Source organism: Phocoena sinus, chromosome 3 (genome assembly GCF_008692025.1).
Source record: "Phocoena sinus isolate mPhoSin1 chromosome 3, mPhoSin1.pri, whole genome shotgun sequence".
Taxonomy (NCBI): Eukaryota; Metazoa; Chordata; class Mammalia; order Artiodactyla; family Phocoenidae; genus Phocoena; species Phocoena sinus.
In genome coordinates, this window is record NC_045765.1 from 44,951,146 (window position 1) to 44,978,688 (window position 27,543).

Sequence of the window (27,543 nt, forward strand, 5' to 3'; positions counted from 1 at the left end):
AACAAAGTGAATCAACCACATGCATACGTATATGCCCATATCCCCTCCCTCTTGAGCCTCCCTCCCACCCTCCCTATCCTACCCCTCTAGGTCATCACAGAGCACCGAACTGATCCCTGTGCTATGCTGCTGCTTCCCACTAGCTATCTGTTTTACATTTGGTAGTGTATATATGTCAGTGCTACTCTCGCTTAACCCCAGATTCCCCTCCCCTGCCACCCATGTCCTCAAGTCCATTCTCTATGTCTGCGTCTTTATTCCTGCCCTGCCATTAGGTTCATTAGTACCATTTTTATTTTAGATTCCATATATATGCATTAGCATACGGTATTAGTTTTTCTCTTTCTGACTTACTTCACTCTGTATGACATATACAATGGAATATTACTCAGCCATAAAAAGAAACGAAATTGAGTTACTTGTAGTCAGAAGCTTTTTAGTTTGATATAGTTCCACTTGTTTATTTTGTTTTTATTTCCTCTGCTTTGGGTGTCATATCCAAAAAAAATCATTGCCAAGACCAATGTCAAGGAGCTTTTCCCCTGTTTTCTTCTAGGAGTTATATGGTTTCAGGTAAATTTAGTCTTTAATCCATTTTGAGATAACTTTTGTGAGTAGTGTAAGGTAGGAGTCCAGTTTCATTCTTTTGAATGTGGATACCCAGTTTTCCCAGCACCATTTAATGAAGAGATTATCCCTTCTCCATTGTGTGTTTTTGATGAAGATTAGCTGACTGTATGTGTATGGGTTTATGTCTGGGCTCTCTATTCTGTTCTGCTAGTTTATGTGTCTGTTTTTATGGCAGTACCATTCTGTTGATTACTATAGATTTGTAATGTAATTTGACATCAGGAAATATGTTGCCTCCAGCTTTGTTCTTCTTTTTCAGTATTGCTTTGGCTATTCAGTGTCTTTGTGGTTCCTGATGAATTCTAGGATTGTTTTTTCTATGTCTGTGAAAAATGCCAATGGAATTTTAATAGTGGGTGCATTGAAACTACAGATTGTTTTGCTACTATAGACATTTTAACAATATTAAATCTTCCAAGCTATGAACACAGATTATCTTTTCATTTATTTGTGTCCTCTTCAGTTTTTTAAGTTGGTATTGTATAGTTTTCAGTTTACGGTTTGAGTTTATACCTAAGTATTTTATTGTTTTTGATGCTGTTGTAAATGGGATTTCTTTTTTTGGCCATGCTGTGTGGTTTGCAGGATCTTAGTTCCCTGACCAGGGATCGAACCCAGGCCCTCAGCAGTGAAAGCACTAAGTTCTAACCACTGGACTGCCAGGGAATTCCCTGGGATTGTTTTCTTACTTTCTCTTTCCAATAGTTCATTGTTTGTATATAGATGAATATAACTGATTTTTGCATATTGATTTTGTATCCTTCAGCTTTTCTGAATTTGTTTATTTTAACAAGTTTTTTGGTAAAGTCTCGTTTTCTGTACAAGCATACTTTGCTTTATCATGCTTCACTTTATTATGTTTTGCAGATGTTGTGTTTTTTACAAACCAAAGGTTTGTGGCAAGCCTGTGTTGAGCAAATCTATTGGTGCCATTTTTCAACAGTATTTGCTCACTTTTTCTCTCTGTGTCACATTTTGGTAATTCTTGCAGAATTAGAAGTAGAGCCTGAAGATGTGACTGAGGTGCTACAATCTCATGATAAAACTGTAATGGATGAGGAGTTGCTTCTTATGAATGAGCAAAAAAAGTGGTTTCTTGAGATGGAATCTACTTCTGGTGAAGATGTTGTGAAGATTGTTGAAATGACAACAAAGGATTTAGAATATTACTTAAACTTAGTTGATAAAGCAGCAGCAGGGTTTGAGAGGATTAACTGCAATTTTGAAAGAAGCTCTGTGGGTAAAATGCTATCAAACACTGCATGCTACAGAGAAATCATACGTGAAGGAAGAGTCAATTAATGTGGCAAACTTCACTGTCGTCTTATTTTAAGAAATTGCCACAGTCACCCCGACCTCCAGCAGCCGCCACTGATCAGTCAGCAGCCATCAACATTGAGGCAAGACTCTCCATCAACAAAAAGTAAGACTCGCTGAAAGCTCAGTGCTTAGCATTATTTAGCAATAAGTTATTTTTAAATTAAAGTATTACATGCTTTTAGATATAATGCTATTACATACTTAATAGACTACAGTATATATATATTTTTTACATCTTTATTGGAGTATAATTGCTTTACAATGGTGTGCTAGTTTCTGCTTTATAATAAAGTGAATCAGTTATACATATACATATGTTCCCATATCTCTTCCCTCTTGCGTCTCGCTCCCTCCTGCCCTCCCTGTCCCACCCCTCTAGGTGGTCACAAAGCACCGAGCTGATCTCCCTGTGCTATGCGGCTGCTTCCCACTAGCTATCTATTTTACATTTGGTGGTGTATATATGTCCATGCCACTCTCTCACTTTGTCACAGCTTACCCTTCCCCCTCCCCATATCCTCAAGTCCATTCTCTAGTAGGTCTGTGTCTTTATTCCTGTCTTACCCCTAGGTTCTTAATGACATTTTTTCCTTAAATTCCATATATATTTGTTAGCATATGGTATTTCTCTTTCTCTTTCTGACTTATTTCACTCTGTATGACAGACTCTCGGTCCATCCACCTCATTACAAATAGCTCAATTTCGTTTCTTTTTATGGCTGAGTAATATTCCATTGTATATATGTGCCACATCTTCTTTATCCATTCATCTGATGATGGACACTTTGGTTGTTTCCATCTCCTGGCTATTGTAAATAGAGCTGCAATTAACATTTTGGTACATGACTCTATTTTGAGCATAGCTTTTATATGTACTAGGAAACCAAAACATTTGTGCGACTCACTTTATTGCACTTTTCACTTTATTGCAGTGGCCTGGAACTTTACCCTCAATATCTCTGAGGTATGCCTGTATATAAGGTCATGTCATCTGCAAACAGAGACACTTTTACTTTTCAATTTGGATGGCTGTTTTCTTTTTTTTTTTTGACTAATTGCTCTGGCTAGTACTTTTAGTACTATGTTCAATAGAAGTGTCAAGAGTGGGCACATATTTGTGAGCTTTTCAGTTTTGCTTCTGTTATTGATTTCTTGTTTCATACCACTGTGGTCAGAAAAGACACTTGATATGGTTTCACTCTTCATAAATATGCTATGACTTGTTTTGTGATCTATCTTATGATTTATCCTGGAGGATGTCCTGTGTGCCATTGGGAAGAATGTATATTCCTTTGCTGTTGAATGAAATGTTGTGTATGTGTCCATTTGATTTAAAATATAGTTCAAGTTCCTTTGTTGATTTTCTGTCTGGATGATCTGTCCATTGTTGAAAGTGGGGTATTGAAGTCCTCTACTATTACTGTAGTTTTATTTCTCTCTTCAGACCTGTTAGTATTTGCCTAATATTTAGGTAGTCCGATGTTGGGTGTATATATATTTATAATATTGTATTATCTTGATTAATTGACTCTTTTATCATTATATAATGAACTTTTTTGTCTCTGTTTCAGTTTTTAACTTATAGTATATTTTGTCTAATATAAGTATAGCTATGCTTGATCTCTTTTGGTTTCCATTTGCTTGGAATATCTTTTCCCATTCTGTAACTTTGAACCTATACATGTTCCTAAAGCTGAAGTGAATCTCTTGTAGGCAGCATATTACTGGGTCTTGTTTTGTTGTTGTTTTTTTAATCTGTTCAGCCACTGTATGCCTTTTGACTGGATAATTTAATCAATTTAAAGTAATTGTTGATCAGCAAAGATTTATTTTTTTTTTTTTTTTTTTTTTTTTTTAGCAAAGATTTATTGATGCCATCTTATTGTTTCCTGACTGTCTTGTATTTCTTTTTTTCCTCTCTTGCTGTCTTCCTTTGTTAATTGATGATTTTCCTTAGAGGTGTTGATTCCCCTCTCTTTATCTTTTGTGTATCTGCTATAGGTTTTTGCTGTGATTATCATGAGGCTCACATAAAATATCTTATTCTATTGTAAGCTGATGATAACCTGGTTGCATACAAAACTACCCTTTACTCCCCCTCATTTTATGTTTTTAATGTAACAATTAATGTCTTTTCATTTGTATATCCATTAACAAATTATTTTGGCTACAGTTATTTTTAATACTTTTATCTTTTTTAACCTTTCTACTGGAATTAGGTGGTTAATACACCATTGTATGATAGTATTAGAATATTCCAAATTTGACTATGTACTTACCTTTACAATTGTGTTTTATATTTTCATGTTACTAGCCAGTATCCTTTCATTTCAGCTTAAAGAATTCCTTTTGGCATTTCTTGTAAAGCTGGTATAGTGGTGATGAACCTCCTCAGTTTTTGCTGTCTGGGAAAGTATCTCCCCTTCATTTCTGAAAGGCAGCTTTGACAGGTGGCTCTTGTTTAGGACCTTGATCCAGTTTGAGGTAATTTTATATATGGTGTTAGGTAAGGGTACAAATTCATCCTTTTGCATGTGGCTATCCAGTTTTCCCAACGCTATTTATTGAAAAAAACTGTTCTTTCCCCTTTTAATGGTCTTGACATCTTTGTTGAGCTCATTTGACCATATATGCAAGGGTTTATTTCTGTCCTCTCTGTTCTATTACGTTGGTTTATATGTCTTTTCTTATGCCAATACCACACTCTTTTGATTACAGTAGCTTTGTAATAAGTTTTGAAATCAGGATGTGTTAGACTTACAACATTGTTTTTCTTTTGAAGATTGTTTTGGTTATACAGGGTTTCCTGAGGTTACATATAAATTTTAGGATGGATTTTTCTATTTCAGCAAAAAGCATTATTGGAGTTTTGATGGAAATTACATTGAATCTGTAGACCACTTTGGATATTTACATCTTAACAGTATTAAATCTTCCAGTCCATGAATATGAGATTTCTTTCCGTTTGTGTGTTTCTCTAATTTCTTTCAGCAATGTTTTGTAATTTTCCATGTACAAGTCTTTTGTCTCCTTGATTAACTTTAGTCCCGTGTATTTTATTCTTTTTCTTGCTACTATAAATGAAATTGTTTTCTTAATTTTATTTCTGTTTTCATACGTAAATGTTGTGCAGTCACTCAAACTGTTCAATTATCTGTGTATTTTATGCCCTCATAAGATCATGGAAATTCTCTATATTCAGATGTTCTATTCATATAGTTCAAATCAAAATAAAATTCCCATAACTATCCTTGTACCTTTAAATATCTAGAATCCTGAGCTTGGTGGTAAGAACATAACCTCACGTCTTCATAAAACCCATTGAGAGAGAAGACTTACAATCCTTCTGGGAGAACACTCTTTCCCAACCCCAAAATAATCTCAGATAGGCAGTAGAACACAGTGACCTTCTAAAATGAGGGGGGACAAATTCACATTTTGTGTAATATACACTACAATCAGTAATGCAATTAGTGACCATAAGCTTTCCAATGTACAATTTATTCAAAAGTCTGAAATGTTCAGTGGATAAGAAGACAGTTACATGCTAGAAAGATGTAATACTTTTTGCATGGTTTAATTAAAATATAAAGCTGTTTGTCCAAATAAAAGCCATATTCATTATGTACTTGGTTTTTTTTTTTAAAAGGTCACTGGTACATGTATAGTCTGGACATGCTGGTAGTATCAAAGTCAGTGCCTCTTCCCATGGCAATAACAATGCATTTAACATTAACTCATGGGTTAAATCTGGAAATGACTTCATACCATTACTTTGGCTAGCACAACAATTTTAGACAACACTCAGATAAATATAGGTATTTGAAATGTGAAGCATTTATCTATGCAACTTAAATTGTGGTTGAAAACTATCAAATGAAAACTGAAAATAAAAGCCCTTTACAGTAGAAAAGTTTTGTAAAGATAGGGTACTTTTTAAAGTCTTTATATCACATTGTTAGCAAATTTTGTTTTTAACACTATTATGGAATAGCCTACTTGTGTTAACAGATTTTTGAAATAAGAAAATAGTCAAGTGTGCCATGGGGTTTTCTAAATATCAAGCAACACACACTTATATATACAGTATCACTCAGTACCTGCAAAATGAATGTGAAGATTACAGGGTCTAATATCTTATTCTACAATAATAAACAACAGAAACAACATCCTACCAGTGAAGGCAGAAAGTAGGATTTAGAAGAATCTAATCTCAATTGACTTTAAAGCATTCATATAAGAAATAAATGCATATTGCACAAACAATGAGAAAAAAATGTTCCTCCAAGCAACTCAGTTCCAGCTGGGACAACACAGCATTAGCCTGCATCTAACAACAATCTCAGAAGAGCACATGTTCTTTTCTGTAAATGATAAAGGTATGAAAACATAGAAATGTCTGCCACATGAAGAGTTATAAAGAAAAAATACAAACCCAAACTTAGATGTAAAGCAAAAAAAACTAAATATTGAAAAACTGAAAACTGGCAGATCAAAAAATGCTGAATAACTGTCTTCTGTGAGAGCGGAAAGTTTTTGTTGACACAAAAGTATTTACGTACAACTAAGGCTTGCTGGTTAAATATCTGAGGCATATCTGGCCTTGAACACTTTCTTTATATGCTGGAGTTGTACACAAGTTTTCTCAGTTATTTAAAATAACAAAATGAAAAACCCCACTTCTCAGCAGCTGCATTAACATGAAACAATGATCTCGATACAAGGGAAAAAAAAGAAAAACAAAATGAAACAGAAATCCTAGATAAGTAGGCAATTGGCAGCATATCCAAAAATGATAGCCTCCAAGGATCCTTCCCAGTTTCCAGTGACTTTCAGTTACGGTCCATGGGATTACAAATATGTACAATTCCATTACTTGCTGCTTTTTATTTAATTTGGAAAGTTTGCTTATGACTCTGCTCAAGTCCCCATTTTCATCCGTTAGCCTCTGGTTGTCTGCTTTTAGATCTGTTAACATTTTGAGCTCTTCTTTCACTTGAGATATTCTTTTTAGAGCTCTCTGTCCCCTTTTTTCCCAACTTCCAATAGTGACCTATCTGCAAATCTTTCTTGTCTCTGGTGGCCTTTTCTAATTGCAGTTTAAGATCTGTCAGTTTCCTATATGTATCATGTAGCTATGCTTCCAGCTTTTCATTTTCAGTTCGAATTTGTTCATAAAGCTTTTTAAAGTCAGGTAAGTCATCCTTTTCTAGCCTGCTACTGTAAGTCTTTCTTTTTTTAAAGTAACTGTATGATCCAGAGCAACCCAGCAAGGAATTAATACCAATCACTAGATGACATAGAACTTGTTTCACATCTAGAAATGGAATCCACCTAAGTTTCTTTCTTATTGGATCTCCCATCTGTATCTGATTGTTGTTCTTTTTCATTTTCATCTCTGTCTTGTGTCCAAAATGAAACTCCTGTAGATCTTCTTTTCTCTCTTGGTCACTGTTGCTCTCTGATTGATTTAGGGTGTGCTTGTTTTCTCCTTTTTCTTCTCTCTTTTCTCCCTCTTTTTCATTTTCTTTTGTTAATCTTCTGGAATATGCAGAAGTTATACCTACAAGATTGTTTGGCCTGTTTAGATGACTTGAATTGTAGAGTGAACTGTTCATGGTAGAAAGTGAACAGGATGCCCTTGCTCCCCACCCCGAGGTCCGTGGCGCAGGGTGACTCTGGTCGCTGGGCCTGCTTGCTCTGCAGGCCACGTGCTGTGCTTCCACCTCCCGCTCCTTCGCAGCTGCCCCAGCTCAGGACCAGGGCCACATGGTGAGTGAGGCGGGGTCTGGGGAAGGCAGCACTGCCCAGGGACCCTGGGTCATCCTAGTTGTGGGAGGGGGTGCTCAGGAAGCAGGGGCCTGCGGGTCCCCAGGTGCGGTGGGGGAGGTGGGTACAGCACGGACACTAGCTGGTGGGTCAGGCAAGGAGGCCACCATCTTCAGGGTGGAGGTCGTGCAGCAAGGTGGGGCCCTGGAGGAGGGAGAGGTGGCGGGGATCCGGGAGGAGTTAGGGCTGCTGGTGGAGGACATCTTGCAAGTGGTGGAGGTGGTGGTGGAGGAGGAGCAGGAGGAGATGCAGGCGGAGGAGCGGGAGGAGAAACCCCAGGAGCAGGGGCAGGAAGAGCCAGAACTGGGACCCACGACTGCCCGGCCCCTGCTGGAGGCACTGGGGGCCCTGCAGTTAGAGCTGAACACTCTGAATGCCCAAGCCAGCAGGGCAAGTGCAAGATCAGTCAGAGGCGGAATCCTCAGTTGGATCGCAGAAGGGCCATCCAGGGCATTCCTGGCTTATGGGCCAGAGCCATTATGAACCACTCCCAGATATTGGCCGTGATCAGTGACCAAGATGAAGACACGCTCAGCTGCATGATCAATTTGGAGGTGCAGGAACTGGGCCATCCCAGGCGCCACTGCAGGTTGATGTTTTTCTTTTGGAGCAACACCTGCTGCTGGAATGACATGATCATTAAGGAGTATCACCTTAGCATTGCTGGATATAGGGCGTCTCATTCCACTCCCGTCCAGTGGTTCTGGGATTATGAATGAGGAGCCCCCAACTGCAGGCAGGACACCACCAGCCTTAACTTCCTCAACTGGTTGTCTGACCACAACTGCCCAGGGTCTAACAGGATTGCTGAGATCATTGGCGAGGAACTGTGGCCCAATCCCCTGCACTACTACCCCAGGGAGGAAGGCCCCACCAGGACAGACCCAGAGATGAAGGTGCTGGGGGAGCCTCAGAGTTTGGCCAAATAGCACAAGAGGCAGGAGGCGTCTACAGATGCGGGAGATGCATGGATGTATCTACCTACGCGGTTCTGGTGCCCAGGGGAGAAACGAGGAAAAGATGGCCAGTGAAGGTTCCAGAGAGCTGGGCCCCACATGTGGGGAATGATGCCCAGAGAGACATAAACAAGCTAACAAGTTACCAAAAAAAAGAAAGAAAAAAAGTGAAGAGGATGGAGTGGTTGAACTTGAAGTCAGTTCTTGTCTGTAAGGCTGATAAATTTTTTTTTTCTTTTCTATTATGTTTTGTTACAGGATATTGAATATAGTTCCCTGTGCAATACAGTAGAACCTTGTTGTTTATCCATTCTATATATAGTAGTTTGCATCTGCTAATCCCAAACTCTCACTCCATCCCTCCCCACCCCTTCACCCCTGCTTGGCAACCACAAGTCTGTTCTCTATGTCTGTAAGTCTGTTTCTTTTCATAGATAAGTTCATTTGTGTCATATTTTAGATTCCACATATAAGTGATGTCATATAGTATCTGTCTTTCTCTTTCTGACTTACTTTACATAGTATGATAATCTCTAGTTGCATCCATGTTGCTGCAAATGGCATTATTTCGTTCTTTTTTTATGGCTGAGTAGTATTCCATTGTGTATATATATACCACATCTTCTTTATCCATTTATCTGTCAGTGGACATTTAGGTTGCCTGTCTTGGCTATTGTAAATAATGCTGCTATGAACATAGGGGTGCATGTATCTTTTCGAATTATAGTTTTGTCTAGGTATATGCCCAGGAATGGGATTGCTGGATCATATGACAACTCTATTTTTAGTTATTTGAGGAACCTCCATGCTGTTTTCCATAGTGGCTGCACCAATTTACATCAGCAATGGTGTAAGAGGTTTCCCTTTTCTCCACACCCTCTCCAGCATTTATTACTTGTAGACTTTTTAATCACGGCCATTCTGATTGGTGTGAGGTGGTACCTCATTGTAATTTTGATTTGCATTTCTCTAATAATTAGAATGTTGAGCATCTTTTCATGTGTCTGTTGGCCATCTGTATGTCTTCTTTGGAGAAACGTCTATTTAGCTCCCCTGCCCATTTTTTGACTGGGTTGTTTTTTTGTTATTGAGTTGTGTGAGCTGTTTATATATTTTGGAATTAAGTCCTTGTCAGTCACATCATTTGCAAGTATTTTCTCCCCATCTGTTAGGTTGTCTCTTTCCATTTTGTTTTTGGTTTCCTTTGCTGTGCAAAAGCTTATAAGTTTGATTAGGTTGCATTTGTTTATTCTTTTATTTCTATTGCCTTGGGAGACAAGGCTGATAAATCTTATCATATGTTCTGAAGTACTTTTGTTCATATTTATCTTCTCTAGATGTTTCTGCTTCTTTCCTTCTTCCTTCTCTTTATCCTGCTTTCCTTTTCCCCCTTTTTCTTTTTCTTGTTCTCTGATTTGGGTACAATGACTTCTTCATTTTGTTTTTTCAGCTTCCTAAAGAACAGTCTATGCTGTGTTGATCTTCTAGACTGTCTTGCTTGTCTAGATCTTGCTTTTCTTTGCGTTTCAGACTCTTCATCTCTAATGGGGTGAAATATGACCTTCATGTCTCCTTGACCTCTACTGAGGAGGAAAGTGCCCCCAACAGTTGTAGTCAGGGTTATGTATTGCGAGGTTTTTGATTACTTATTCAATCTCCTTACTGGTTTTAAATCTATTGATTTTCTATTTCTTCATGATTTAGTACTGGTAAGTTTTGAGTTTCTAGGAATTTGTTTCATCTAGATTATTCAATTTGTTGGTGTACAGTTGTTCATAGTACTCTCTTACAATCTTTTTTAGCTCTGTAAAATCAGTTGTAATGTCCCCTCTTTCATTTCTGATTTTAGTTATTTGAATCTCTTCTCTTTTTTCTTAGTCAGTCTAGTTAAAGATTTGCCAATTTTGTTGATCTTTTTGAAGAACCAACTCTTGGTTTCATTAATTTTCTCTGTTGGTTTTTATTGTCTATTTTGTTTATCTCTGCTCTAATCTTTATTATTCTCTTTCTTCTGGTAGAGCTAGGGAGCATACACTCTTAATTATCATTATACAGTGTTCTATCGCTGTAGAATTACACTGTATTATGAGTCTGAGTTCTTAGATGACTGGTTAGATCAGAATTCTCTAAGAGTAGCAGACCTCCATGTGTGATACAACAACACTCCCCTAAGCATTCCTAATTTTCCTTGTTTTATTTCACTTTTTAAATGGTACTTTTGTCATATTGTAATTTATCTTGTTTATTGTTTATTGTCTATCCATTTTGGTAGCATTTAAGTATGAATGGAACAGGAATATTTAGCTGTATTAAAATGATATAGCTGAAGATATAAAAGAGTGCGTGACACATAGTAGATGTTCACTGAATATTTGCTGAACAACTAAATGATAGAGTGAATGAACAGTTTTACTCATTTAATAACCTGAGTGGAATTACCCAAAAAAAATTTTTTTTTTTTGCGGTACACGGGCCTCTCACTGTTGTGGCCTCTCCCGTTGCGGAGCACAGGCTCCGGACACGCAGGCTCAGCGGCCATGGCTCACGGGCCCAGCTGCTCCGTGGCATGTGGGATCTTCCCGGACCGGGGCACGAACCTGTGTCCCCTGCATTGGCAGTCGGACTCTCAACCACTGTGCCACCAGGGAAGCCCTACCCAAAATTTTATACATCAGAAAGCTTTTAAGGTGTGGGTAAGTTGGGAGTAAGAAAGATGAGAAGAGAAGGGAAGACCAGAAGAAAAAGGTATTTTCATTTTGGGGAGATAATCTAAATATTTCTTATTTGCTATGGTAATTGGTGAGAGTAGTGATAAATCTGTATACTAGTAAGAGGAGCATTCTCAAAAGCCCTAAAGTGAAAGTGAGTTGAAGAAGAACAAGAATGTCTGAAGTGGAATGAATGAGGGGAAGTGGTTTATAATGATGTCAAAAAAATTGAGGAAGATAATGTAGGGCATTTTAAGGCATGCTGTAGGGTTTTTTAAAAGCAGATTTATTGAGATTTAATAGACAAAAAATCGCACATATTTGATAACATTGGTTTATGTATACACCAGTGAAACTGTCACCACAGTCAAGAGAATGAAAATGTCCATCATCCCCCAAAGTTTCTTCTTATCGCTTGGAAATTAATTCCTCTTCCCCAACTGGCTCTCTGCCTCATCCCCAGGCAACGACTGACCTGTTTTCTGCCACTATATATTCATTTGCATTTTCTAGAATTTGGTATAAGTAGAATCATAACATATGCACTCTTGTTTTTACTGATTTCTTTCACTCAGCATACTTATTTTGAATTTAATCCGATTTTCTATGTGTACCAAGAGTTCATTCCTTTCTGTTGCTGATTAGTATTCTATCGTATGGATGCCTATGATGGACATTAGAGTTAATTTTAGTTTTTGGCTTTTACAAATAAAGCTGCTGTGAACATTCCTGTACAAATGTTTGCATGCACATGTATTGGATGTTGTACGTTGTATTCTGCACATGCCTAATACTTAATTCTCTTGGATAAACATTAGGAGTGGCATGGCTGGATCATATAGTCAGTGAATACTTAACCTGAGGAATTGCCTGTTTTCCAAAGGGATTGCATCATTTTACACTCCCACTAGCTGTGTGTAAAAGTTCATTTCTCTACATCCTTGCCAGTATTTGGTAATATTAGTTTTTAAAATTATAGTCATTTTAGTAAGTGATTAATGGCATCTCATTATGATACCATAGCATTTCCCTGATGACTAATGATGTTGGGCATCTTTTCCTATTCTTATTTGCCATCAGTGTATCTTTAGTGAAGTGTCTGTTTAAATCTTTTGGTCAGTTTTAAATCATTTCGTTGTTAGAGGTCTTCATATATTCTGGCTGATGGTTCTTTATTAGATATATGACTTGGAAACAATTTCTCCTAGTCTGTGGCTTCTCTTTTTATTCTCTTAAATTGTGTCTTTTGAATACCAGAGGTCCAATTTATCATTTATTATTTTATGATTTGTGCTTTTGGTATCAGCTAAGAAATCTTTGCCTCATCCTAGGTCACAAAGGATTTCTCCTACATTTTATTCTAGGAGTTTTAGATTTTATATTTAAGGCTATGAGCCATTTTGAGTTAATTTTTTTGTATGTAGTATGAAGAATGGATTAAGGTTTCAATTTAAATTATGGATATCCAATTATTCCAGCACTATTTGTTGAAAAGGTGATTCTTTCCCGCACAGAATTGCCTTTGTTATTGTATCAGTTGGATCTATTTCTGAACTATCTATTCTGTTTCATTTATACATTTTTCTATCTTTACACCAATACCACACTCTTGATTATTGCAGTGTGTGTATAATAAGCCTTGAGATAGGTAGTGTTAAGCCTCAAAGTTAATTTTTTTTTTTTTTTGCTAAGTTGTTTTGGCGATTCTTGGTCCTTTTCCTTTCCGTGTGAATATAAAACTGTCCTTCTCATACAGTGACAGTTTTATTTCTTTCCTTGTCAGTTTCTCCTCTAAAGCTTGCTGCTGTTTTGAGTAGATTGCACTGAACTTATAAGTCAATTTGCAGAATTAAACATTATAAAAATAATGAGCTGACACATGAATGTGATGTAGCTCCTTTAAGTCTTTCATTTCTGTTAGCATTGTTTTATAGTTTTCAGTGTACAGGTGTTTCACATCTTTTGTCAGATTTGCCCCCAAACCTTTCATACTTAAAAATTCTACTGTAGATGTTTTAAATTTTAATTTCTGGTTATTTATTGATTGTATATGGAAGTACAACTAATTATTGTATATTGATCTGGTATACTTCAACCTTCCTGAGCTTACTAATCAGTTCTAGTACCATTTTTTGGTAGAATACATTGGGTTTTCTGCATAGAAGATCATGTTATCTACAAGTGAATGTGGTTTTGCCCTTTCCTTTCCCAACCAGACGGTTTTAATTTCTTTTTTGCCTTATTGCACTGACTAGAAACTCCAGTACAATGTTTAATAGAAGTTGTGGGAGTAATTCCTTCCACTTTTTTCTTCATTGTCAAGATTGTTTTAGCTATTCTAGGGCCTGTTTCTTTCCATGTAAGTTTTTTTTTCAAAACAAGCAACTTTTTTTTTTTTTATGCGGTATGCGGACCTCTCACTGTTGTGGCCTCTTCCATTGCGGAGCACAGGCTCCAGATGCGCAGGCTCAGCGGCCATGGCTCACGGGCCTAGCCGCTCCGTGGCATGTGGGATCCTCCCGGACCGGGGCATAAACCCGTGTCCCCTGCATCGACAGGCGGACTCTCAACCACTGCGCCACCAGGGAAGCCCAACAAGCAACTTTTTATTGAAGTATAGTTGATATACAGTGTTGTGTTGGTTTCAGTCGTATAGCAAGATGATCCATTTTTATATATATGTATTCTTTTTCAGATTCTTTTCCATTATAGGGTATTACAAGATATTGAATCTAGTTCCCTGTGCCATACAATAGGTCTTTGTTGTTTATCTGTTTTATATATAGTAGTGTCTATCTGTTAATCCTATACTCCTAATATATTCCTCCCTACCTTTCCCCTTGATGACCATAAGTTTGTCTTCTATGTGAGTCTATTTCTGTTTTGTAAATAAGTTCATTTGTATCTTTTTTTAGATTCCACATATAAGTCATATCTTATGATATTTGTGTTTCTCTTTCTGACTTACTTCACTTAGTATGATAATCTCTAGATCCATCCTTGTTGCTGCAAATGGCATTATTTCATTCTTTTTTATGGCTGAGTAATATTCCATTGTATATATGTGCCACATCTCCTTTATCCATTCATCTGTTGATGGACAGTTAGGTTGTTTCCATGTGTTGGCTACTGTAAATAGTGCTGCTATGAACATTGGGGTGCATGTATCTTTTCAAATTAGAGTTTTCATCTTTTCTGGATATATGCCCAAGAGTGGGATTGCTGGATCATATGGGAACTCTATTTTTAATTTTTTTAAGGAACACCATATAAATTTTAAAATAATTTTGTCTAAGTCTACAAAAATCAAAACAAAACTTGCTGTCATTTTTAAGAGAAATTGCTTTAAGCCTATAGATCAATTTGGGCATCATTAACATCTTTATTGTTTATAGTCTTCATATCAGGGACCATGGTATATCTCTATTTATTTGATTTCTTTTAATGACATTTTGTGATTTTCTTCCTAAAATCCTACATGTTTTGATAAGTGTAAGCCTAAGTGTTTCAGTTTCTTTGGAGTGATTAAAAATGGTACTGTCTTTATTTGTGTTTGCATGTTTTTATTAGTATAGAGAAATGTGATTGATTTTTGTGTTGATCTTGTATCCTCTTACTTTGCTGAACTCACTTAGTTTTAGGCATAATATTGGTAAATTCCTTTGGATTTCCTACATAGACAATCATTCATATCATTTGCATATAGGGACAGTTTTATTTCTTTCCTTTCTAATCTATATGCTTCTAATTTTTCTTTCTTGTGTTATTTTGGTGGGTAGAATTTCCAGTATTATGTTGAAGGAGAATGGTGAGAGCAAGCATCATTGTCTTGTTCCTGGTCTAAGAGGGGAATCATTCAATCTTTCATCATTAAGTATTATATTTTCTGTGGGTTGTATTTTTTTGATTTTTGTTTGTTTGGTATATGCTCTTCATTAAGTTAGGGAAATTCCTCTCCGTTACTATTTTGCTGAGAATTTTTTTTTTATCATTCATGAGTATTGGATTTTTGTCAAATGCCTGTTCTGTGTCAATTGGTGTAATCATTTATTTTTTCTTTGTATCTTGTTGGTTAATTTTCTATTTTGAGCCAGCTTTGAATACTTGGAATACATTTCACTTAATCATAGTGTATAATTTTTTTTTATAGATTGTTGAATTTTGTTTGTTAATATTTTTTGAGGATTTTTATGTCTACATTCATGGGAGATATTGATCTGTAGTTTTCTTTCACTGTACAGTCTTGGTATGGTTTTGGTAATAATTTCCTGATAAAATGATTTGGGGAGTATTCCCTCCTCTTCTATTTTCTGGAAGAGATTGTGTAAAATCAGTGTTAATTCTTTAAATTTTGGTAGAATTCTCCAGTGAAACCATTTTTCCTTTTTTGTGAGGTCTTTAAAAATCAACTTTTTACATAGTTATAGGATCATGCAGATGATCTATTTCATCTTAATTGAGTTTTGGTGTTTGAAGAAATGGTCCATTTCTTCTACCTTGCAAAATTTATGAGGCTGAAGTTGTTCATAATATTCTCACATTATCCTTTTAATGACTGCAAGATCTATAGTGACTTGTTAATATCTATCTCTACAATTTCCAATATCTTTTTCAATTCTGGTCTGTTTTTTCTTCTTTGACTGATTTTTCTCTTCATTATGAGTATCATTTTCCAGTTTCTATACATGCCTGATGATTCTTGATTTAGTGGTAGACATTGTGAATTTTACCTTGTTGGATGATAGATACTTCTGTGTTCCAATACATATTTTTGAAGCTTTTTTCTGTAGTTCAGTTAGGTTACTTGGAAACAATTGTTAGGTGGCACCAGAGCAAGATTTAAATATAGAGCTAATAATTTCCCACTATTGAGGCAAGACCCTTCTGTGTATTCTTGCCAGGGAATTGTAAAGTTTTCCAGTCTGGCTGGTGGGGACAGGCATTAATCTTGACTTTTTGTGAGCTTCAGTTACTGTTTCCTCCTTCCTTTCTGGTGTCTCTTTTCCCAGACTCTGATTTTCCTTACATATATGCACTGACCAGTATGCTCCTAAATACTAGAAGTGGACCCTCTGCAAGTCTCTGGAGCTCTCTTTCTGTGCAGCTTTCTCCTCTTTGGCTTCTGCTCTGTGAATATAGCTGCCTTGGTCTTTCTGTACTATTAGTTCTTTCTCCTCCACTCTGGAAGTCTGTTGGCCCCTGCCTGGACTCTCTTGTCCTGTGTCATACCTAGAAGTGTTCTCAAGGCAGTAAACTGGGCAATCATGTGCACGGCCCCGGGCGTCCCCGGGAGTCCCGACCAGCAGGACAAATCCTTGTGAGTCCGAGGAGGAACCTGTAGGGGTTGAAAAGGGAAGAAGGGGCAGGAGACGCGAAAGAATGGAGGCAAGACAGAATCCTGATCAAGCCTCAAACTTTTATTGCTGCAGTAGCTGTATTTATACAGTACAGAGAAAGGGGGGCGGGATCCAGAATAAGGGAAGTACTTGGCAAATTATCATTGGTGCTGCGTGCGCGGGCTTTCGTTTTAGGCGCGGGCTTTTATCTCATTAAGCAGGAAGAGAAGCAGGATGTCGGCCATCTTCTAATGGCGAAAACTTCTTGGCTCCCAACATCTCCTCCCTTTTTATTTCTTTTAAGGAGGTGGGCATTAACCGAGTGAGGGAGTAGTGACCTGAATCCTCCCGTGGACAATGTATGTGTGTCCACCATTGCTGGCTCTTGGTATCTTTTGGGGAGGAGAGGCAGAGCCAAGAATAATCTTAGATACTGAAGCCAAAAACAATGTTTAGATACCAACCTCTTTCATAATTCAGGTATACTCACAGGGAATAACAGAGATTACCTTATGTATAAAGGTTTTCCCTTGTGCATGCTTTGCTGTCACACTCAACTCGGTACCCATACCCTCCCATCAAAGAGGGGGGTAGGCATGTCTCTGTCTCATGCCGCTCCAGTGGAGAGGCAGCCAGAATCATCTTTTGGTTCTGCTTCAGGTTAAATTCTGAGGCAAGTGTGGAGGGGGTTCAGCCTGGCTGACAACCAGCAAAGATGACAGGATCAGGGTCACAACGGATAGTCCTTGTTGTCTTTGTCGTCTTTTCAATGCCAAGAGGATCTCCATCTTTTTCTGAAAAGGAAAAGAAATACAATCTCAGGGAAAAGGGCCCTGGATAAAATTCATTATTTCATAGAATTTATAGGTTTAATAAGACGCTCGGGCAGCCAACGTGCTCCACCTTCCTTGGTATTGTATACACATGCAGACCCCCTCCCCCAGATGAGGAGTGGATCGGGCCCATGCCACTTAAAGGTCAAAGGGTCTTTCCACATAACTTGTGCATATTGATTTTTAGTTTCTTGATGCCAAAGACGATCGGCGGCAGATCTACCATTAATATCTAATTGTAAAAAATTAATAACAAATAGGGCATGACTAAGAATATTTTTTGGGGAATTTTTTGTAGCAGTTAAATCATTATTTTTAAGTTTGGAAATGGTATTTTTAAGAGTTTGATGGGCTCTTTCTACTATGCCTTGACCCTGGGGGTTATAGGGAATTCCCGTAAGATGTTTTATTTGAAACCGGGTGCAAAAATCTTGGAAAGCCTGGGAAGTATACCCAGGCCCATTATCTGTTTTAATTATTTGAGGCTTGCCTAAAACTGTAAAACATTGGAGCACATGTGAAATAATGTTTCTTGTGGCTTCTCCTCCCTGGAGGGAGGCATATATAAAGCCGCTAAAAGTGTCAATGGACACATGAATAAATTTTAATTTTCCAAATTCAGCAAGATGGGTGACATCCATTTGCCAAATTTCATTAGGTAATAAACCTCTTGGGTTTACTCCAAGATGTGGAAGAGGTAAAAGTGTAACGCACCCTGGACAATTTTTTACAATTTGTCTTGCCTGCTCTCGAGTGAGCTTGAACAACAAGCGAAGAGTATGTGCATTAACATGATGTAGCTGATGAAATTGAGTAGCCTGAGAAATAGGATCAGAGGTTATGGTGCACATTAGGCGGGCATTTTTATCAGCTAAATCATTGCCCTGAGAAAGGGGTCCAGGGAGATCTGTATGAGCCCTAAGATGATCAATAAAAAAAGGCACTTGTCTCCGGAGTATAAGACTCTGAAGCTGTTGAAAAAGGGGAACAGCATTGGAAGAGGGTTTAATATATGGAACAGTTTCTAAAAGGGGGACGGACAAGGCTATATATGAGCTATCCGTATATAAATTAAAGGGGGTTTCTTGTAACATTTCAAAAACCTGAAGAATGGCAAAAAGCTCAACAAGCTGTGCTGACAAAAAGGGGGATTGTACCCTATAGGACTGATTGTTTATAACATATACAGCAACACCGGATGATGATCCATCAGTAAATACTAAGGCAGCATCTACCAAAGGAACAGCAGAAGTAATTTGGGGAAATATAAAGAGATGTTTTCTAGCAAACTGAAGGAGCTTATCAGGAGGATAATGATTATCAATATTACCCTGAAAGGAGGATAAGGAAACAAGCCATTTATCATCAGTTTGCAGTAACCAATTAAGTTCTTCTTTGGTATAGGGGAGAATCAAATGATCAGGATCTCTGCCAAAAAATTGACGGCTTTTTTCCCTGCCTAAAGTAAGAACCTTTGCTACTAAGGAAGGGTAGGTCTTAAGCACTTTGTTAGGAGAAACGGACAAATGTATCCACAAAAGGGGATGATCTTGCCATAGAACTCCAGTGGGTGTATGTGCAGTGGCACAGACAATAAGACTAAAGGGACGACCATAATCTAAAAAGGTAATCTGCTGACATCTAATGGCCTTTTCTACTAATTGAAGAGAATGTTTAGCCTCTTTAGTCAGCCTACGGGGTGACAAGGGATCTGATGGCCCTTGTAAAATTTCAAATAAAGGTTTTAACTCTCCCGTAGTAAGTTTAAGATATGGTCGTAGCCAATTAATATCTCCCCAAAATTTTTGAAAATCATTAAGGGTTTGTAAATGTGATACCTGTATGTGTATCTTTTGAGTGGTAATTATATTCCCATTTAATTCAAAACCAAGATAATAGTATGGATCTTTTAATTGTACCTTATTCGAAGCAATTTGAAGGCCAAAGGAAGCAAGATTATCCTTTAAATCTTGATAACAATTAAGGAGCTCGTCAGTTAATCTTCCAGCCAAAAGAATATCATCCATGTAATGAATGATATAAATATCAGGCCAACGAGCCCTAAGAGGATCTATAGCTTGTGCAACAAATTTCTGACATAAGGTGGGGCTATTTGCCATACCCTGTGGGAGGACCTTCCATTGAAAACGTGGCATTGGGCCTTTAAAATTAATTACTGGGAGACTGAACGCAAAACGTTCTCTATCTTGAAGATGAAGAGGGATAGTAAAAAAGCAATCTTTAAGATCAATAATAATTTTAAAATAACCAGCTGGAATGGCAATAGGAGAGGGCAAGCCAGGCTGTAAAGCTCCCATAGTAAACATCGTTTTATTAATTTCCCTAAGGTCTTGGAGGAGTCGCCATGAGCCAGTCCTCTTTTTTATCACAAATATAGGGGTATTCCATGGAGAAGTGGTGGCTTCCAAATGTCCAGCGGCCAATTGTTTCTGTACTAACTTTGTGGCAGCTGTGAGTTTTTCTTCTGTTAAAGGCCATTGGTCCACCCAAACGGGGTCATCAGTTTTCCATCGTATTTTGTCCGCATGGGGCACAGGAAGGTCAATGGCCGCTAAGAAAAAGGCGAACTACCTAGGCCCTGGCGACTTATATTAGATGTCAGGGAAATAGGTTGTCTGATTCCTTGATTATTTTTTCCTAAACCTAAGCCTGGTAGAAACCCTTGATTCAGCATTTGTTGGGTCACCACCTCGTTGGGGCTGGCCATGATTAACTTTAATTGTGACAAGATGTCGCGTCCCCAAAGGTTTAATGGGATGTGTGGCAAAATGTAAGGTTGCACCTGTCCAGTATTACCTTCAGCATCTGTCCATGTAAGAACCTTGGAACTCCGTTTAGGATTGGTAGAATGTCCTATGCCTTGTAAATGAGTTATAGATACTGTACAAGGCCAAGAGGAGGGCCAATATTTCTCCGAAATAACTGTTGCATCGGCTCCTGTATCGACTAAACCTTCAAATTTCTTTCCATCTAACCACAGGGTTAAGAGCGGCCTTTCAGGAGTAATTTGTTGGACCCAATAGACATCTGAGGAACCAAAAGCAGCATCTGCTCTAGGGTAACTAGTGTGGCTCTTATTCAAAGAATTTAGGGGTAACAATACTAACTGTGCTATCCTTTGACCTCTAGGGATCGATATAGGGCCTTGTAAAGCAGATGCCAAAAGGGTAATTTGACCCGAATAATCATTGTCGATAACACCAGGTATAATTTGGAGGCCAGCCAAAGCAGAGCTACCTCTTCCTAAAATTAAGCCAAAAGTATTTGGGGGCAGGGGGCCATAAACTTCTGTGGGAATCGGTTGCACTCCTTGTTCTGGGACTAATATTGAGTCGGTGGAGGCACAGAGGTCCAATCCTGCGCTTCCGGGGGTGGCTCGGCAGAGGGAGCCAACGTCTGGGTGAGGGGAACTTGTCCAGATTTTTGAGGAACAAACCGAATCGCCCCTTGGTTCGGTTCCAAGGAAGGGGCCAGGGGCTGGCCCCGTGAAAAGTTTCCCTGTTTTTTGGGGAGTAGTTGGCCATTTATGTCCGTTTTTGAATAACATTCCGAAGACCAATGTTTGCCTCTTTTACAGCGAGGACAAACGGTGGTGGGAGGAGCTCGGGATTGATGTTGGGGTTGTTGTGGGTTAGCCTTTGATGACTGTCCTTGTCTATATAGTGGACAATCCCGGGCAAAGTGTCCAGGTTGTTTGCAATTATAGCAAGTTTTTTGTTGTTTGTCTAGGGCGGATGTGTCTTTAATAAAATCTTTTAGGGCGGCTCCTATTGCAAGACCAACAAAATGGGAGGGACCAATTCCGGAACACAATTTAATATAATCAGCAAGGCTACCACCACGATGAGCCCGAAGGGCAGCCTGGCAGGCCGGATTAGCATTTTCATAAGCTAAATGTTTAACAAAGGCGTTATCAGTTTCACTGTCGCCCACCAGACGTTCGGTGGCGTCCGTGAGGCGGCTAATAAACTCACAATAAGGCTCTTCTGGTCCCTGGCGAATTTTCGCCAAGGAAGTTGTGGCCGAACCCTTAGGCGGAAGGCGGCGCCAGGCCTTAAGGCCAGCATTTTGTATTTGAGCCAACAGACCAGGGGGAAAAGCAGCCTGAGCCTCATTGGAATCATAGGGGCTGCTTTAAGAATTGTTTCTCCGGTCTCAACAACCTTTTGGATATCGGGGTCAAAAAAATGACCCATAAGAATCTCTCTAATTAAATTCCAATATGAAAATGCAGTCACAGGTACTTTAGAAGGCCCAAAAGTCTTATAATAATCATTTAAACAATCTCCTACACGATTCCAACATTTTTTATCTATCGTCCCTTCTTGTGGGAACCATGGGCAAACATCAGACAAAAATATAAAAAAATCACGCAAATCTTTTTTTCTAGCCTTAATCTTTCGCATCTTGAGGGAATCCTCGATCCCCTGAAGAAAGAGTTCGTGGGAACTCAATTCCTGTCCCATATTTATAGCTCCGCTTACCTTATTCTCAGGTCACAACTGCCGAAGGGCGGCCAGTCCTCCGGGGACCTATTGAAGCTGCACTTTCGAGTTAACTCTCGCGGCGGCTCAGTGGGTGCCTGGCCAGGCGTTCGTAAGCGTGCTACCTCCGTTAGGATCCGTTCCTCGAGCCCCACGTTGGGCGCCAATTGTGCACGGCCCCGGGCGTCCCCGGGAGTCCCGACCAGCAGGACAAATCCTTGTGAGTCCGAGGAGGAACCTGTAGGGGTTGAAAAGGGAAGAAGGGGCAGGAGACGCGAAAGAATGGAGGCAAGACAGAATCCTGATCAAGCCTCAAACTTTTATTGCTGCAGTAGCTGTATTTATACAGTACAGAGAAAGGGGGGCGGAATCCAGAATAAGGGAAGTACTTGGCAAATTATCATTGGTGCTGCGTGCGCGGGCTTTCGTTTTAGGCGCGGGCTTTTATCTCATTAAGCAGGAAGAGAAGCAGGATGTCGGCCATCTTCTAATGGCGAAAACTTCTTGGCTCCCAACACAATCAGAGGGGTCACCTCAATTTGTTTCCCATCTCTCAAGGGTCACTGTCCTTCACAGCCTGATGTCTAATACCTTTAAAGCCATTGCTTCATACACTTCTCTGGTTTTTCCATTGGTTCAGGTGAAAGTTCCCATCCGTTCCCTATTACTTCACTTTGATCAGAAACAGAAGTTTGGAATTGGTTTATAAAATTTAATTTTGTTTTATAATTATGTAAAATTTTTTGTGGTTACAAAGTCAAATCAACAGAACATGGTATATTCAAAGAAAATTAGGTATGATTTCTGTCCCTTCTATCTTATTTCCTTCCTCCCTGGGGTAGGAAGTGTCTAAGGTAGCCAGTTATTCCCACCTCCTGATATTCATGGCCTTTTGTAATACCCTCTGCATAAGTAAGCAGCTTCTAACCAATGGCATATGGCAACATAGAGGGGATGTCACTTATATATTGATAATAAGATTATAAAAGTTTGTGACTTCCATCTTGCTTACAGACTCTTCTCTTGACTCCATAGATAAGCAAGTTGTAAGTTGGATGGCAAAGTACTGTGGGTGGCTTCCTCTCAACAACCAGCAAGGACATGAATGCCCTTAGTCCAACAATCCTTGAGGCATTAAATTGTGCCAACAATCGTGTAGTTGAGCTTGGAAATGAATCTCTCCCCATTTGAGTCTTCAGATGAAAGAGACCCCAGCCTGGGCCAATACCTTGATTATAGATTTGTAGAAGACCCCGAAGCAGAGGACTCAGATAATCCATGTCCAGATTCCTGGCCAACGTAAACTGTGAAACAATAGATGTGTGTTGTTTTAAGCCACTAAGTTTTGGGGTAGGTTGCTACAATTCAATAGATAACTAATAATACCTTTTATAGATTATATTTTATTTGATGGCTTATTCTTCCATCATTTGCTTTTTATTTTTAAGGTAAACATATACAGTTGATTTTCATTATTCACAGATTCTGTATCTGCAAATTCACCTACTTGCTAAAATGTATTTATAATCTCAAAATCGATACTCACAGTGCTTTTTTAGTCATTGGCAGACATGCACAGAGTAGCAAAAAATTTGAGTTACCACATGCACACATTCCCGGCTGAGTTTAAACAAGGGGATGCTCTGCCTTCCTGTTTCAGCTCTCATACAGAGATGAACAGATGACGGGGATGGTAGGGGCAATTCAGTGTAGTGCAAGAAACTCCAGCTCTGGAGTCAGTTGGATAGGGTTTGAATCTAACTCTGGCCTTTGTTACTGGACCTCAGGCAAATTACTTAACTGTTCTGAACCTTGGGGTTTTTTTTGGTAAAATAAAGAAAATAGAATCCACCAACATAAGTTGTTTTTAAGGTTATAATCTTAATTATACAAAGTTGTAATTTAAGATTATAATCTATTTTATGTTGATTTATTCCCCTTTGGAGAAATGGTTCAGTATTCACTAATTCTGTGCAGCAACTTAACTGAACATAGCTACCATGAATAAGTAGAATTAACTGTATACATATTCACATTTTTAGAAAATAAATGGTAATAAAAACTATTTTCATTTTTTTCTACTTTTTTTCCCCTCATATAACATTATATCCTGAAGTTACCTCCATATTAGTACATAGAGACACTTCTCTCTGTCTCTCTCTTACAGCTGAATAGTACTGTTTTGTGTGTATACTGTAATTTATACAGCTAGACCTGTTAGCAGATGTTCGGGTTGACTGATGTCTTTTGGTATTAAAAATAGTAGCGCAATGAGTAACTTTTTTTTTTTTTTGCCAATGTGTATTTGGGATATATTCCTGGAATGGAGTTTCTGAGTTAAAAGGCAAAAGCTTACATGTAGTGTTGTGGTTTTAGACGCTTTGATAATCCTCCCCTTAAGAGGTAGAGCTCAATTCCCATTCATTTGATTGTGGGCACCCTTAGTGATTCACTTTCAGGAAATAGAATACAAAAGAAGTAATGAGATGTCATTTTTAATTTAGGTTATAAGAAGACTATGGCTTCTATCTTGTGTATGCTCTCTCACTATCTTTCCCTTGACTCACTGGTGTGGGTAGAAGCCCGCTTCCATACTAGGAGGGAGGCTTGAGAGGGAAGACCCCTACCATGTCATGGGGATAATAGAGTAGCCGAAGGAAATTCCCCCATGGTGAATAACTGAGCTTGGAAATTGAAATTCTGAGGCTTGTCATCAGCTACTTGATCGAGTTTAGAAGCATATCCTCCTCCAGTTCAGCCTTGAAATAATTGCAGCCCTGGCTGACAGCTTGACTGCAACCTCATGACAGACTAGACCTGAACCACCCAGCTAAGCTATTCCCACATTCTCCAATCACAGAAACTATGAAACAGTTAACTACAACAATATATATAGTTTCAGACTGCTAAATTTCAGGTAATTTGTTACACAGCAATAGATAATGAATACATATAGTTTTGTTAACTATTGCCAAATCTTCTGTATAGGGGCTATACCATTTTTCTGTCCCATGAGTAATATATGAGAATTCCAGGTTCCCGTGACTCTACTAACACTGTGTATTTCCAAACTAAGAATACTTTTTTTTTAACAAGGTAATAGATGAGAAATAGTAAATTACTGTGGCTTTAATTTTTATTTCTTTTATTATAGGAGAGGACTCCTCTCTACCTTCTTTTTAAATTAAATATTAAAATAAGGACAGCTTCCCATCATGCTTAGGATAAAGAGCTAACATTTTCACAATTTCTACATGGCTCTGCACAATCTGATCCCTTCCCATATCAACTTCCACTGGTATCACTGCTTTAGGATTCTGAATTAATCATTACTATACCGTTGGTGCATAACACAGTGAGTGACTACAGTGTCTTACGCACAAGATGTTCAATAAAGATTGATGTAACTGTGGAAGTTTAAATTGGAGTGCTGTTGGTTGCCCATTTCTGACCCTCTTCTTTGTCTTGACGAAATTTTAGGCCTTTTTCCTCCCCTCATACTCCTAAATTTTGGCTTGCCCCCAAGTTTAAACATACATTAAAGGGTAAGGATATGCACAACATCCTCCCTCAGCTGCTTACTCTCAGAATCCGAAGACCCTAGAAACATTTCCTGTTAAAGTACCCTGGTTTTGCCACTTGCACACCTCCATCTCTTGAAAGTTCCTGCTAACCCTTCTTACACCTCCCTACTAAAGAAAAGCCTTTTTCTGTTTGATTTTGTGAGGTGCTTGCAGCTGTCTGAGATTGGTGCATTCTCCCTATTGCAATAATCTTTCTGAATAAAATCTCTTCATATCTAAATCCAGACATGTTTTTATTTGACATGGGAAACAAAACTGCTAATGTAAAATTGCTGCTCATTTAATTACACACAAGCCAGAAATCATGGCTTGTTGTGAAATCTATGATGATTCCAAATTGTATCTATTTATGTACAGGAAACATCAGTTTGTTAGTATGCCTTTTTTTTAAGTAAAAAAGCTTGATGTAAGGTAAAGGTTATGATAAGTGTTTCGTTGGTTCTTTTTTTTTTTAATCAAGTGATTTTTTCCCCTGAAGTCTAACCTCCTCACTCTCTTCCTCTCTTTTCTTTCCTTCTGTTGTTTTAGTCTCCTCCTTCTCGGTCTCAGTCTCCCGGTTTCCCATTTCTGTTCCTGTGCTTCCATTTTTCACGCTTAAGTTTCCCATCTCTCTGTCTCCACAAGCTTCTCCTTCCCCCATTATTCTTGTTTTCTCCTAGTCTCTGATTCTCATCTCCTCTTCCCTCTCACTTTATTTTCTTCAGTCGGCCTCTGCAACTTGTTACTGCAGTAGTAGTAGTTTCCCCTAGAGAATTCCATATAATCGTTTTTAGCGTAAAGTTCATTATTTCTGTGTGTCCTCTTTCTCTGCTCCTCAGTGAACTCTTCCATCACTCTGACCCCCTTTTCCCACAGTGGAATCTCCATTCCACGTTTTCACCCCTCTCAGAAAGTAAAATCTCCCGGTAGAGGGCTGTGCCATTTACAAACACTTTTAGGTAAAGTCTCCAATGAGAATATTTTACTGTTCCAAATTCTTCCTCTTCCACCAAATGAAGCTTTCTAATAGAGGACATTCACTCAAACTTCTTACCCAGTCCTCCTATAAAATCTCTCTGCAAAATTTTGCATGTTACTGGTTTGTATAATTCTCCTTTATGTCATCTGTTCCCCCTCCCCTCGCTGCCGCGGTGGTACAGCCCGGCCTCCGAATAAACCGAATTCCTCTGCTTGTACGGAACCGGCCGGCCTCTCAAGATGGCAGTTCCCACTGAGACACAGCGCATGGGAGCGGCCATATTGCCTCCTGAACAAAGCCGCCCAGGGTGCGGAGTGGGCAAAGCTGCCCGGTACCGAACAGCGCAGGCCCGGGAGCCCAGTGCTTTGCTCACCCAGACAGGAAGCGGGAGAGTTCGCCGCTATGGATGTGACAGCTGTCCCGGGTTAAGCCGTGACGGGCGTTTCTAGATCTGATAACGGAACTGCAGGTCAGAAGGCGGACATGTGTGGTGAGGAGTGAGTCTTTTGGATTGGTAATGGGACGGGAGGGGTCCGTGAGTGTCAGTGATTGGAGACTGATGAAGTCACTGGTGGGGAAGGTATGTAGGATTAGGGTTGGGCTTATTTGGGAGTCAAGGATGGGGTGAGCTGTGAGGTTAGTAATTGGATAACGGTGTGTCAGTGACGGGGTTGTCTGTGGGATCAGAAATGGTGTGTAGGGGGACTGACTGGTGATGACTGGGGCAGGGATTTAGGGGACTCTGAGGAATCAGTGATTGGTGAGGGAGGCTGTGGACTAAATGATGAGGGCATCCATGTGGCAGTCAATGATGTGGTGGGCATGGGGCAGATCTGTGGGGTATGTGATTGCTAGGTCCGAGGATTCAGAGATTTGGAGGGAGC

General features: G+C 38.9%; 1 protein-coding gene and 2 pseudogenes across 11 annotated transcripts in view; 2 read left to right on the top strand and 1 right to left on the bottom strand.

The window, feature by feature from the left end:
- LOC116750808 (zinc finger protein 300) overlaps nt 1-27,543 on the top strand; it is an 80,186-nt gene that overhangs the window by 15,985 nt on the left and 36,658 nt on the right. For 7 of the 11 annotated variants that reach the window (XM_032626024.1, XM_032626028.1, XM_032626020.1 and 4 more), the window contains exons 1-2: nt 1,806-2,053; nt 26,841-27,149. The gene's annotated coding sequence lies outside the window, so the exon portion shown is untranslated. Of the gene's footprint in view, nt 1-1,805; nt 2,054-26,840; nt 27,157-27,543 lie in introns of those variants that run through there. The other 4 variants (XM_032626023.1, XM_032626025.1, XM_032626021.1 and 1 more) reach the window with 4 other exon arrangements.
- LOC116751014 lies at nt 6,596-7,856 on the bottom strand (annotated as a pseudogene).
- Nucleotides 7,720-8,982, top strand: LOC116751015 (annotated as a pseudogene).